General features: G+C 38.8%; 1 protein-coding gene across 6 annotated transcripts in view; it reads left to right on the top strand.

The window, feature by feature from the left end:
- The first annotated feature begins 3,021 nt into the window (after positions 1-3,021).
- The window catches only part of foxj3 (forkhead box J3), a 113,113-nt gene continuing 105,098 nt past the window's right edge, over positions 3,022-11,036 (top strand). For all 6 annotated transcript variants that reach the window (XM_052039317.1, XM_052039316.1, XM_052039315.1 and 3 more), the window contains exon 1: positions 3,022-3,160. The gene's annotated coding sequence lies outside the window, so the exon portion shown is untranslated. The remainder of the gene's footprint in view (positions 3,161-11,036) is intronic.

Below are 11,036 nucleotides of genomic sequence, written 5' to 3'. Positions count from 1 at the left end.
CTGTTATCCAGTGAGATTGCTCTACAATATCACATAGGTTGAAAATTTGCATGGTAATCTTTGTCAATGAGAGTGCTTGAGATTAGCCAACAGCTTTGATCATTTGATTACAACTGGTCAGTCAGATACAATATTTTTACAAGATATTTTTTCAATCAATATTGAATGGTTTCTTTCCTTTGCCGTGAGTTAAATTGCATGAAGATTTAAAACAAAACCTTGCTCTGTACTTTCTAGAATATACTAGAGGACAACTATATTGATGTGAACATTCAACTAATACTTATCTTTTTTCCAACTTCTCCTTGTACAACGAGAATGATCAAAATGGTGGAAATGCCCTTACTGTTTGATGACATTTGAAAAAAATTGTAAGGGTACATTATCCGTAGGAATAAATATATTCTGGAATACAGTCCACACATTAACCTCTAAGATTCCTTTACAGGGTTAAGTACCTGCTTTGTGTTTCCAGCATATTTTATTTTATTATATTCATAATTTTATTATTTCCCATTATTATTTTTATCCCAGTTTGGGTGACCAATGGGAAGTTAGCTCATTACTCAAGCTTTGTTTGTTGATAATGAAACAAACATTAGAGTTGATCTACAAGAGTGGTTACATCACCCAGTTTTACAGCAGGATTCAATTCAGTGTTGGAACAGTCATCTGGAATTCACAATGAAATTATTCATCTGCATCCAGAGCCTGCAATACCATACAGCCCTTAATTGTAGGACATCTTTCTATCTACCATGACATCAGCTCCCAAAAGTGAATTTCAAAATCCTTATGGCTTTATCAGAAGATTGAAAAATTAATAAGCAAGGTGCATTGATTACACGTTTCTCAATCAATAATCTAAAATCATCACCACAAAATATATACCCTTAAAATGCATTAAAAACAAATTGCATCAGTCTTTTTGAGATTTTATTAGCCAATGGTAACCATATCACCATTCTGGATATCTCATTTAATATTGAAATGCCTGTCTGTTTGACAGAACCAATGCAAGCAGTGATAAGAAGCATGAATTTATGGGATATCAGTTCATATAGTAAAGGTTCTTTGGTGCTAGCTATTCCCATGATTAATTTAGTAGTAAGCACTCAAATTATTTGATTATTCATTCTTTATTGTGTGCTACGATTGGCCTGTTGGGGTGTGAATGGTGAATGAATATCAACTGCTCTGAGGGCTGACAGTTCACATAACGGTTTCAATTCCTTTTTATGGGTAAGTAAATCAAAAACCCTTCAATATATGGTTCTAAAACTGCAGCCTAGTCTTGCCCCATAGGATCAAAGAACAGATATTTTGTCATTTTACATGAGCGGTGATTTGGAAAAGATTATTTTTAGAACTGTTGGCAGATAGGTGCCAAATTATTGATCAAACACCATGTTCCCCAGGTACTAGAAGTCTAAGATTTCTAAATTCATGATACCATTGATGTAAGTTTTTCATTTGCGGCCCATGAGGCTTTGTACTACATATTCATGCAGTCCACAAGGACAGAAGAACAGATATAATAAAATATAAATGTTCAGCATTTTCTTGTAATCCATGTCTTCCATCTGACCAGAATCCACAAACCACCGTGTACCATACTGATTGGATCAATTATTATTTTTATATAGCAGCTTGGAAGTAACAGAAGAGAAGAAAACAAAATAGAACTGACCAATTAACAAATAGGAGCCAAAGCCATCAACTGTTGAATAACAAAGGAAAGCAATAATTTTTCAAGTATATGGGGGATATGTTTTAGCTGCCATCTTGTTTTCTCAATAACATGAAGATTTAACACTTTTTAAAACCTATATTACATAAAAAATACAACATTTAAAAGGAAAAGATATCGATGTTTACTTTTTCCCTTCATGTGAATCTATACCAATGTTTGCAATCAGTATTCTACTTCCTTGAGAAGCCTTTTGCTTAAATACATAAACATATCCAAATATATATATATTTGGATATCATGGTGAGCTGAGTTAAGAAGCTCGGTTAGATGGCAGAGGTCTGAACGCACATGTATGATTTCCTGCAAGCATCTTGTGCATTTCAATACAATATAGTAGCAACATGAGGCTACGTCTATAGTGAATCACAACATTCTGGAGCTGCAGAGAGAAATTCTCTGATTGACAGCAAGACTGGGCATTCACCTGACATGCTCGCAATGAATGCTCCATCTCCGTTCCAGCAATGGCAAAGACTCTTGAGAATAAGAGAACCAATAAAAAGGAATATAACTAAAGGACTTTATCAATCTGGAGCAGGTATTGAAACTTTATTTATTGGATTATTTGTATAAAAATAAATTGTGTTCCTCTCCCTGAGCGCATCTTTGGTAACTTCTTTCTGAATCCTTTCATTTGCACGAATTTCTGAATCCTTTCATTTGTGCACCTGACCAACTGCCCCTCACCCCCGTCATTCTCAATACTGTGAGGGTGCAGGCACCAAGATACTGAAAATCTACTTATTTTTAATATATTAAATTGTAATGTATTTATATATGTTTAATACCTGTGTGCATTCCGTATTTTTCACACAAAGCCCAAGCATTTTACGACGACAGAGTACCACTGAACTAAAGTCACTGTTATAATGTGAACATGGTGATCAATGGGGGGGGGGGGGAGGGAATATTTAACGAAAATAGAATGTTATGCAAGTAATTTTGTGCATGAGGAATACAACGGTATTTTAAAACAACATCGATTTTACAAACAATAACAATTTGAGGCGAACAATCTTCCTCTTTTTTTTCTTATACACCCAGTATTAAAAACATCATCTCCTCACTGACAGTACAAAACTTCTGCCCTTCCTCATCAGTGTTTACAGTCAGCCGGACGTGAACCATACATTGGATGAGGAGGAGTGACAGCAGGGTTCGCCCGCTCTTCTTTCCGGCATTCGGAGTTGTCGCTGCATGCCTGGCCGGTGCTGCGGCCCGGCCGGCGGAGCGCTACATGGAGTGGCAAGTCCCCGCACTGGAAATAGTTCCGGGTGTAGGCCGAGCCTGGAGCTGACACGGACCGGGACTGGGAACGGGTGTGGGAGCGGGAGTAAAGACTGCCAGCGGCCAACACCCCCAGCTCTGGGAGCGGGGCGCCTTTCTCAGGGAAGCGAGTCGCAGAGGGTGAGTCCGGCTGGGGACAAGAGTCTTGAGTGGCGCCCGACTCGAGCCTCAGAGGGGGCACCCGCCAGGGGGTGGGGGTGGGGAGTGGTGAGGGGGGGGGTAGAGGAGGGAGGGGGTGGGGAGCAGAATCCGAGCCAGCTCATCTCAGTCCTGGCCGTAACCATTGATCGATACCGAGGCCGAAAATAGACACTGAGGCCCACGTTAGGGGAGCAGACTTCTTGCTGTGGCCTGGAATGGAGGCAGCATCCCGGGCCTGGTCGTGAAGCGGGTATCGCAGGCCCGGGATAGACTGGGCATGAGTGACACTGGGGCAGCAGGGCATGGGCCGCCACAGTTATTTTAATTATTGGGCATCGTAATGAGGAGGGGGAAAATATTCAAGGCATTTTGTTTACTCTGCTTGATTTTAAGACTTGAAATGGTGGAGTTTCATTGGATCTTTTTTAAAATCCTGCTTTTGTTTTTGCATGTGCAAAATTAATGGACTTTGTTTTTTATATAATATCTGATTGTGGATAATCTAGCGCACACTCTTGGATTTTGTTAATAAAATATTCACACTGCATTCTTGGGTTGTTGAAAATACCGATTAGTACGATCCTGCATTTTGCCCTTTACAGTTTAGGATGTATGAAGATTGGGTGTTGAGCTGTGAGGTGAAGTACAAGGCTTGTCATTTGTCGTGGTGTGAAAGATCAGGTTGTGATGAACTAAAGTATTGCATAATGTGAAATTGTTTGTGTTAAAAGCAGTTGTCTGTCTTTTCATTTTTTACCAATACTCTATTGAACCTAGTATTTTTCTGTCAATAGTTAGCATCATCTTTGCACGGTACATGTCAAATTTGCTTTGCCCACTGTCTATGATTTAATGGTATCTCTTTGCTACTTTAGATGAGAGAAAGCTTTCTATGGGCAGTTTTTTCACTTTACTACTGTTGTTTTGGTTGTATGGTAGTACTAAATTAGGTTGTGATATTACATCAAGGAGTATGTGTGAATTCTGTAGTGATTTAATTGCAAATATTTTCACTCCTGTTCTTAATAGTGGTGGTGTATCTTGGCTTTGGGAGAATTAAATCCTTCAACTGGGTTGAAAAATTTGTAATTTGCAAATGATTACATAAATAATCCCAAGGTGTGATTTTTTTTGGGTTATGCTCTGACATGATTTCCCAATGTACAGAACTGTTGTTAATTTTTGTTAAGACAGCAGACAGATTGGCTCAGCCTGTTCAGTTTTCAGGCTCATTGGCAGCTGTCTCACTGTCACTGAGACAGGCCTGAGAACCAATTGCCTGCAAACTTTTGGAGATTTTGAGATACAACTTTATGATTTTAGTACTATTTTAAATGGACTTGGTTTTATTTGTTTTTGCTCATTCTTTCTGTTTGTCCATCTTTCATTTAATATTTTGCAAATTATGTTGGTTACTCCTTGGAAATGATTTTCTATCTGAAATTAGTCTGTTTGACTGAAACCAGCCCTGGCATTGATGTACGTATACGTGGATGCCTGAAAAATTCACCAGGTGGTTATCAGGAGTTGGATTCCTGTGCTATTTGTTTTCATTGAAATCTATTCCCTCCATATTGGATCAGTTAATATGCAAAGCCTGACAATTGAATATATGGCCTTTTGAAGTTATACTGCCTTGACCTTTGCTTTTATTCCACTAGCTATTTAGATCGTCTTAAAGGAGTACTTTAAATCAAATACACTTATTTCTTCAGTATTTTGTCTTAAACATTAAGTTTGAACCAGGATGGCTTAAATATTCTGTAAAATTCCGTGGACTATTTTGTATGGAATATGGTTGATAATCAAAAATTTGAAGGACAGAGGAAGAAAGAGAATTTTATTTGCAACTAAAAGTATGTAGTATATAAACAGTAAGATTTTCAGTAATTAAATAATTAGTCCTATCGTCCCCAAAATAAAACACAAGTTGTCTTTTCTGGAAAATCTCACTTGTCTTATTTATTGTACCCTGCTGGTGAATTCAGAACCAAACTTTTGGTGCTTTACTTTCCTACCCCTGGAAGGACTGAGAGGACAATTAGACCTGTTTAGCTATCACTACGTGACCTACTTTGATAAAGACTTCTGCGCCTTTGTCCTATGGTCAGAGCTTTTTTAACAGTTGTTAGTGAACGTATTCCCTCAGTGTCACAATACTGTATCCTCGGTGTGCTACATTTAAGGAACCTTCAGGTTTTTATTCATTTTTCAAATACCTCTGTCAGTATGTTCCCAAGTAGTACCATGGTCTTTTATGAATGAGTTGTTAGTCCCAGGATAGCCTTTGGTTTGGCAAATATTTCTTTAAGTCTAAGTACTTAAGTGAAATAAATGTAATGTTTTCCCCTTTACCTTCTTGACTTTTTTTTTGAGTTTCCAAGTAAGACATCTTTATTAGTCACATGTACATCGAAACACACAGTGAAATACATCTTTTTGCGTAACGTTCTGGGGGCAGCCCGCAAGTGTCGCCATGCTTCCGGCGCCAACAGTTAACAGGGCATTTCTTTTCAGATTCAGTCTCGTTCTCTCATTTGGATGAGCTTTGGGGCATCTTATGAGTTGTTGATCGGGGTGATGTCAGCAACTATACTGATGTAAAGTATATACCATATCTAAAATCATTACAGGTGTTCAAGTTTATTAGATGTGGAAAATGAAACAGGAAAAATGAAGTGTTTGAATAACTCTTAGTGCTTGTAACAGTGATAGTTGCTTGCTGGGTTTTTATATTTAAAACATTTGTGGAACATTTCTCTGAAGTAATTTTTCTATTTAAAAGCTGGAGAGTTGCTGATTGGTCACTTATCTTCGTACATTGTGGGCTCTTTTCCTATGCCCAGTAATCTGCACCGACTTCCGGTCCAGCAACATCTTTATTTTAAAATTGTAATCCTTGTTTTCAAAACCTCCATCACTTTATTTCTCCATAACTCTGTTACCTCCTCCAGCCCTACCTGTCTTAATTTCTGGACTCCAGCACATCCCTGATTTTTCAGTGCATTGATGCTTAATCCTTCGGCTGCTTAGGCACTGAGCCCTTGAGTTTCCAGTTTGAACTTTGCATTTACCTTTCTCTCCTCCTTTATGGTGTTCTTTAAAATCTCTCTTTGACCAAATTTCTGGTCACCTATCCCTGTGGTTTGGTATCAAATTTGTGCTCTGTTGAAGTGCCTTGATATGTTTTATTTTGTTAAGTGCATGATGTTGTACATGGGTGCTCAAACCGAATTAGAAATGACATTCACAATTTTTAAAATAATTGTAATAATTCTGCTGTCTTAGAATTCTAAGACTGATGGAGCAGGTTTTTTATTTTCAAAAATACATTTTATTCATAGTATATCCAGTAATTACACTCAGAACATGTCTTTCTCAACATTAGTTGTACTATCAGGTCAATGCCATTCATGTTTCCTCCTTGCTGCACCCATGCAGTGTTTGACAGGCTGTTGTACAAAGTCTAGCCCCTCAATGTCCAGTGGCAGCAGGACCCCAGATAGGCATCCTTCCCCACTAGGCCTTTGTAGTGGCTGCACCAAAAAGAACCTTTCTGCGTAGGCTTCATTGTTTCATTTAAAAAACAAACATTATTAATAAAAATATACAGGAAATACAATACAATCAGTATATGTTTTTAATGCTCGTAGTGTCGTCAAGTCAATGCATTCACTGTGGTGTCAAATCAGTACACTCTGTTTACTAAGCACCAGTGCCACTCGTGTGGCCTGTTTGAACAATGCACTCATGGAATGTTTGAGAGTCTGTTACACAGGACCCAGCTTCAGTATCTAATGGCAGCAGGCCTTGGATTGCAGTCCTTCCTATAAAGCCTTTATGTTGGCTGCACTGAGCTTCAATGTGTTCTGGAGTCTGGAATGTGCCAGTCAGCAGCATTCACTTACGGACATTGTATGGCGGTGTAAGACCGACAAATTTTGGGCAGACCAAAGTGCATCTTTCACTTGCAGCAAAAGTTGATGTTTGCATCAGTATGCATCCCAGTGAACAGCCTGTAGATCAGGGAGTCCCCTGTTTCACAGCTGTCCAGGACAAACCTTCACAAGGAAGCTTGCATTCTTTGACAGGCCTCCTTAGCGCAAACACAGGCCACAAAGAGGTGGACGATCGTCTTATTTACATTGCAGCCATTTCAAGGGCAGTGTGTGTTGGGAGTGAGACTCTTACCCCTGCCACTGTAAGCTAACTGAGATCTTGGTGCTTGATGAGATTTGGTAATGAGGCATTTTGTCGTATGGCTTTGGTAGTCTGCTCATGAAAGTATTCCTCAGGATCCATTGTGTCCTTCTCCCACAGCCACTCCTTTGTAGGAGTGAATGGAGTCTTTGGGGGCTGGTGATGGATCAGCCCAGGATTTGTCCAAGGATACGTTCACAGGTGCATTATCTGGAAAGTAATTCGGTGTGGGAACCTGATTGTTTCCTCCCATTTTGCAATCTGGAGCTGCCAAAACCAATAGCAGTACTGTTTGCCCAAACTGAGATTAGCTACCTCAACATGAGTAATTAAATCTGTGATCTTCTGGTTTGTGTGGTTTGCTTGTATGTTACTTTACTAGCTCAGCTGTACTATCGGTGTTCAGCAAATGGTTTAAAGAAGATTGTGGGTTCCAAATGCTTGTTTCTATTGTAAATGTGCATGAAATGGCATCTTTCTCAATTTGTTCTGAAGGATTTACTTCAAGGAACCTAACTCTTTTCCACCACAATTCCTGGATATTCCTGTGAGTGACTTTATTGGGTATTTTTATAATTTTACTTTTTTTAAGCATATTGAGAATTGCTACACTTTGTGATTTGGTACAAATTTGTTCTCATTTAAATTCAGTAAAAACTGAAATGAATAAATAGCAGTTAAAATTTGGGCATTCAGCCAGCATTCAAATTGATGGGATTTGGTTGTACAAGCCAAGTCAAAAGGTTAATGGGAGTTCTCTTTACTTTTTCGTTGGATTATAATATGCCTTCCCATCTAAATATACATAATGCCATCCATGAGCTGGGAAAAAAACAGACTTTACTTTTCACTTGTTTAATTTCTAATCTTAAAGCAGCAACAGCAAGTTATTATGGTGATGCAGATTGGAACTGGTCTAATGATTGGTATTCAGAATTGAGTTGATCTCTGCCAGTCTTGTACACAGGATATTGGGTACAGCACAATCAGGTTGCACTTTAACAAGACCAAGGCCAGTATCCTTGGAGGATTCAGAGAGAGAAAGCAGATCTGTAAATGGAAGGCAGAACATGAGTGAAGTTTGGAAGGTAGGGCAAGGAAAGGTTGAAAAATAATCGAAAGAAAAGTCAGCCTGTGCTTAATGGTATATATCTAAATGCAATAAATGCACAAGATAGGTGAACTGAAGTCACTGATCAACATGTGGAAGTATAACATGGTTATTACAGAAAACTCATCTGAAAGGGGCAGGAATGGCTGTTTAATGTTCTTGGTTTTCTGGTGATAGGGCAAATAAAAAAGGTGGGGCTGGTAGACAATATTGGTTCAAGAAACAATCACGGCTCTGAGAAGGAATGATATGTTAAGGGGCTATATGGTTGCACTAAAGAAAAAAGGGTATTCTCACTGTTGGGAGTGTCCTTGGCGGAGTATCAGTGGGACGGGCCTTCATTCGGTTAGGGTTAGCATAGTTATGGAAAAAGACAGATAAAATAGCAAAATTTTTTGAAAATAAAACAAGTTTTACTAGGCTGACAAGTGATTTAGCAAAAGTGGAATGGAGCCAGCTACTTGGTGGTAAATTAATTTTGTAGCAATGGAAGGCATTCAAGAAAGAGATCCGCGAGGTTCAGAATAAATTTTGGCAGGACTGCCTAATTTTGAGGCCCCTGATTATGGACCCAGTCAGTCAGAGAGTAGGATAAGGCAAAAAAGAGAATCTCTTATAAGATGCCAAGAACTTCAAAATCCAAGAAGAATGTACAAAGTGTAGGAGTAAAATTAAAAGTAAAACTAAGAAAGCAAAGAGTGCTGTACGAAAAAAAACTGCAGGTAAAATTGAGAGATATTATAAATGAAGTGCAAGAGGATAACTGAAGAAAATAGGACCTATTTGTGGAGACAGAGGATATGCATAGATTCTTCATGAATACCTTGCAGCTGTCTACCAAAGAGGATGATACTAATGTTGCACTTAAGGAGGAAGTGTAAAATGTGATGCACATAGTAAAAGAGGAATTGATAAGGGATCTAACACCTCCTGAAAGTGGATAACTTGTCGCACCTAGATATCTATACCATGCTTGTAAAAGAAGCAAGGAAGGAAATTGCACAGACTCTGACCATCAATTCTCAGTTGTCCCTGTTTACAGGAATAATGCTGGAGGATTGGAGGATTGCAATTGTTGTATGAAAAGGAGGGAAGCAGTAAACTGACCAATTACAGGTCAACTTGTTTAACTTCATCGGGCAAATTATTGGAATCTATTCTGAGGGTCTATATAAATTCAGTGAGCTCAAATTAGTCCAGATCAGTAGGCCTGGATTTGTTAAGAAATGCATGATTAATTTGATTGAGCTTTATGAGGAGGTGACAAGGAGGAATAATGAGGGCAGTACATTTGGTGTTGTATACATTGATTATAGTAAGGCTTTTGAAAAGGTCCCATGTGGTGGAGTGGTCATTAAAGAAAGGACACATGGTGTCCAGTGGGGAGTGGCAAATTGGATCCTGAATTGGCTCAGTGACAAGAAGCAGAGAGTAGTGATTGAATGTTTTTATCTGGAGTGCTGTTACTGGTTGAGTTCCATAAGGCTTAATACATCATTCCATGCAGTTTGTTGTAAATATTAATGATTAAAACTTGAATGTAGGGAGCATGATAAAAGTTTGTAGATGATCCAACAAAATTCTGTTTGATTGGTGTTGAAAACTTTTGACTTGAAGGGCAGAGATGACTTTGTCAGATGGGCAGAAAAGTGGCAAATAGAATTTCATGCAAAATGCATTTGGGGAAGGTGCAACAAAGCAAGGGGATATGGAATTAATGGTGTGGATGTTAAGATAGAAAATAAATTTTACCAGGCTGAGAAGTAATATCGCAATAGTGGACTGGAGTCACTACATGGTGGTAAATTCCTTTTAAAGCAGTGGGAACTACAATATAGGAAAAATCTGATTGCGTAGGTGAGGGTGTAGGGGAGATTTAAGAGGATGGGGCCAGGACTGGAAAGGCTTACCTATGTGGAGAGATAGGCTAGGGTGGGGTAGTCTTCTCTGGAACACAGGAGATTGAGGGAAGGCTTAATTGAGGTGTATAAAATTGTGAAAATCCTAGATAGAATTAACAAGAAGGACCTATTTCCCTTAGCTGAGATTAAAAATAAACTAGGGAGCATTAGGAAAAACGTTTTGACTTAGAGGTCTAGAACTCGCTGCTTGAAAGGTGGTGGAAGCAGAACCTTACCACGTTTACAAATAAATATTCAAATGTGTACTCAGAGAGCCATCACCTGGGTTACAGATGAAAGAGCTAGAAGGTGGGAATAGCTGGGTAGCTATTTCTATTTCAGTTGGTACAAATCTGATGGGCTAAATAGCCTCCTTTGACTTGGATTTTCTTTTGTTGATTTACCAGCTGGATCACCCATGGTCCTGGAGTTAGCAATGGCCTTATCATTAAGAACTGGCAATTTTCCAGGTCATGCCCATGTAGCCCTGTTTATTACATTATTACCTCAGAACAAGCATGAGTCTTAGACTTTTGCTCAGCTGGATCTACATTCTTAGGATTCCTGTAATTGGATTGCCCTATGGAGGAAGTTCCTTCCATGTGAGAGCAAGACGATCAACTTAGTGGATTTCTCAGTAGTT

The sequence above is a fragment of the Pristis pectinata genome, chromosome 26, assembly GCF_009764475.1.
Source record: "Pristis pectinata isolate sPriPec2 chromosome 26, sPriPec2.1.pri, whole genome shotgun sequence".
NCBI lineage: Eukaryota > Metazoa > Chordata > Chondrichthyes > Rhinopristiformes > Pristidae > Pristis > Pristis pectinata.
This window is presented reverse-complemented; position numbering and strand designations above follow the sequence as displayed.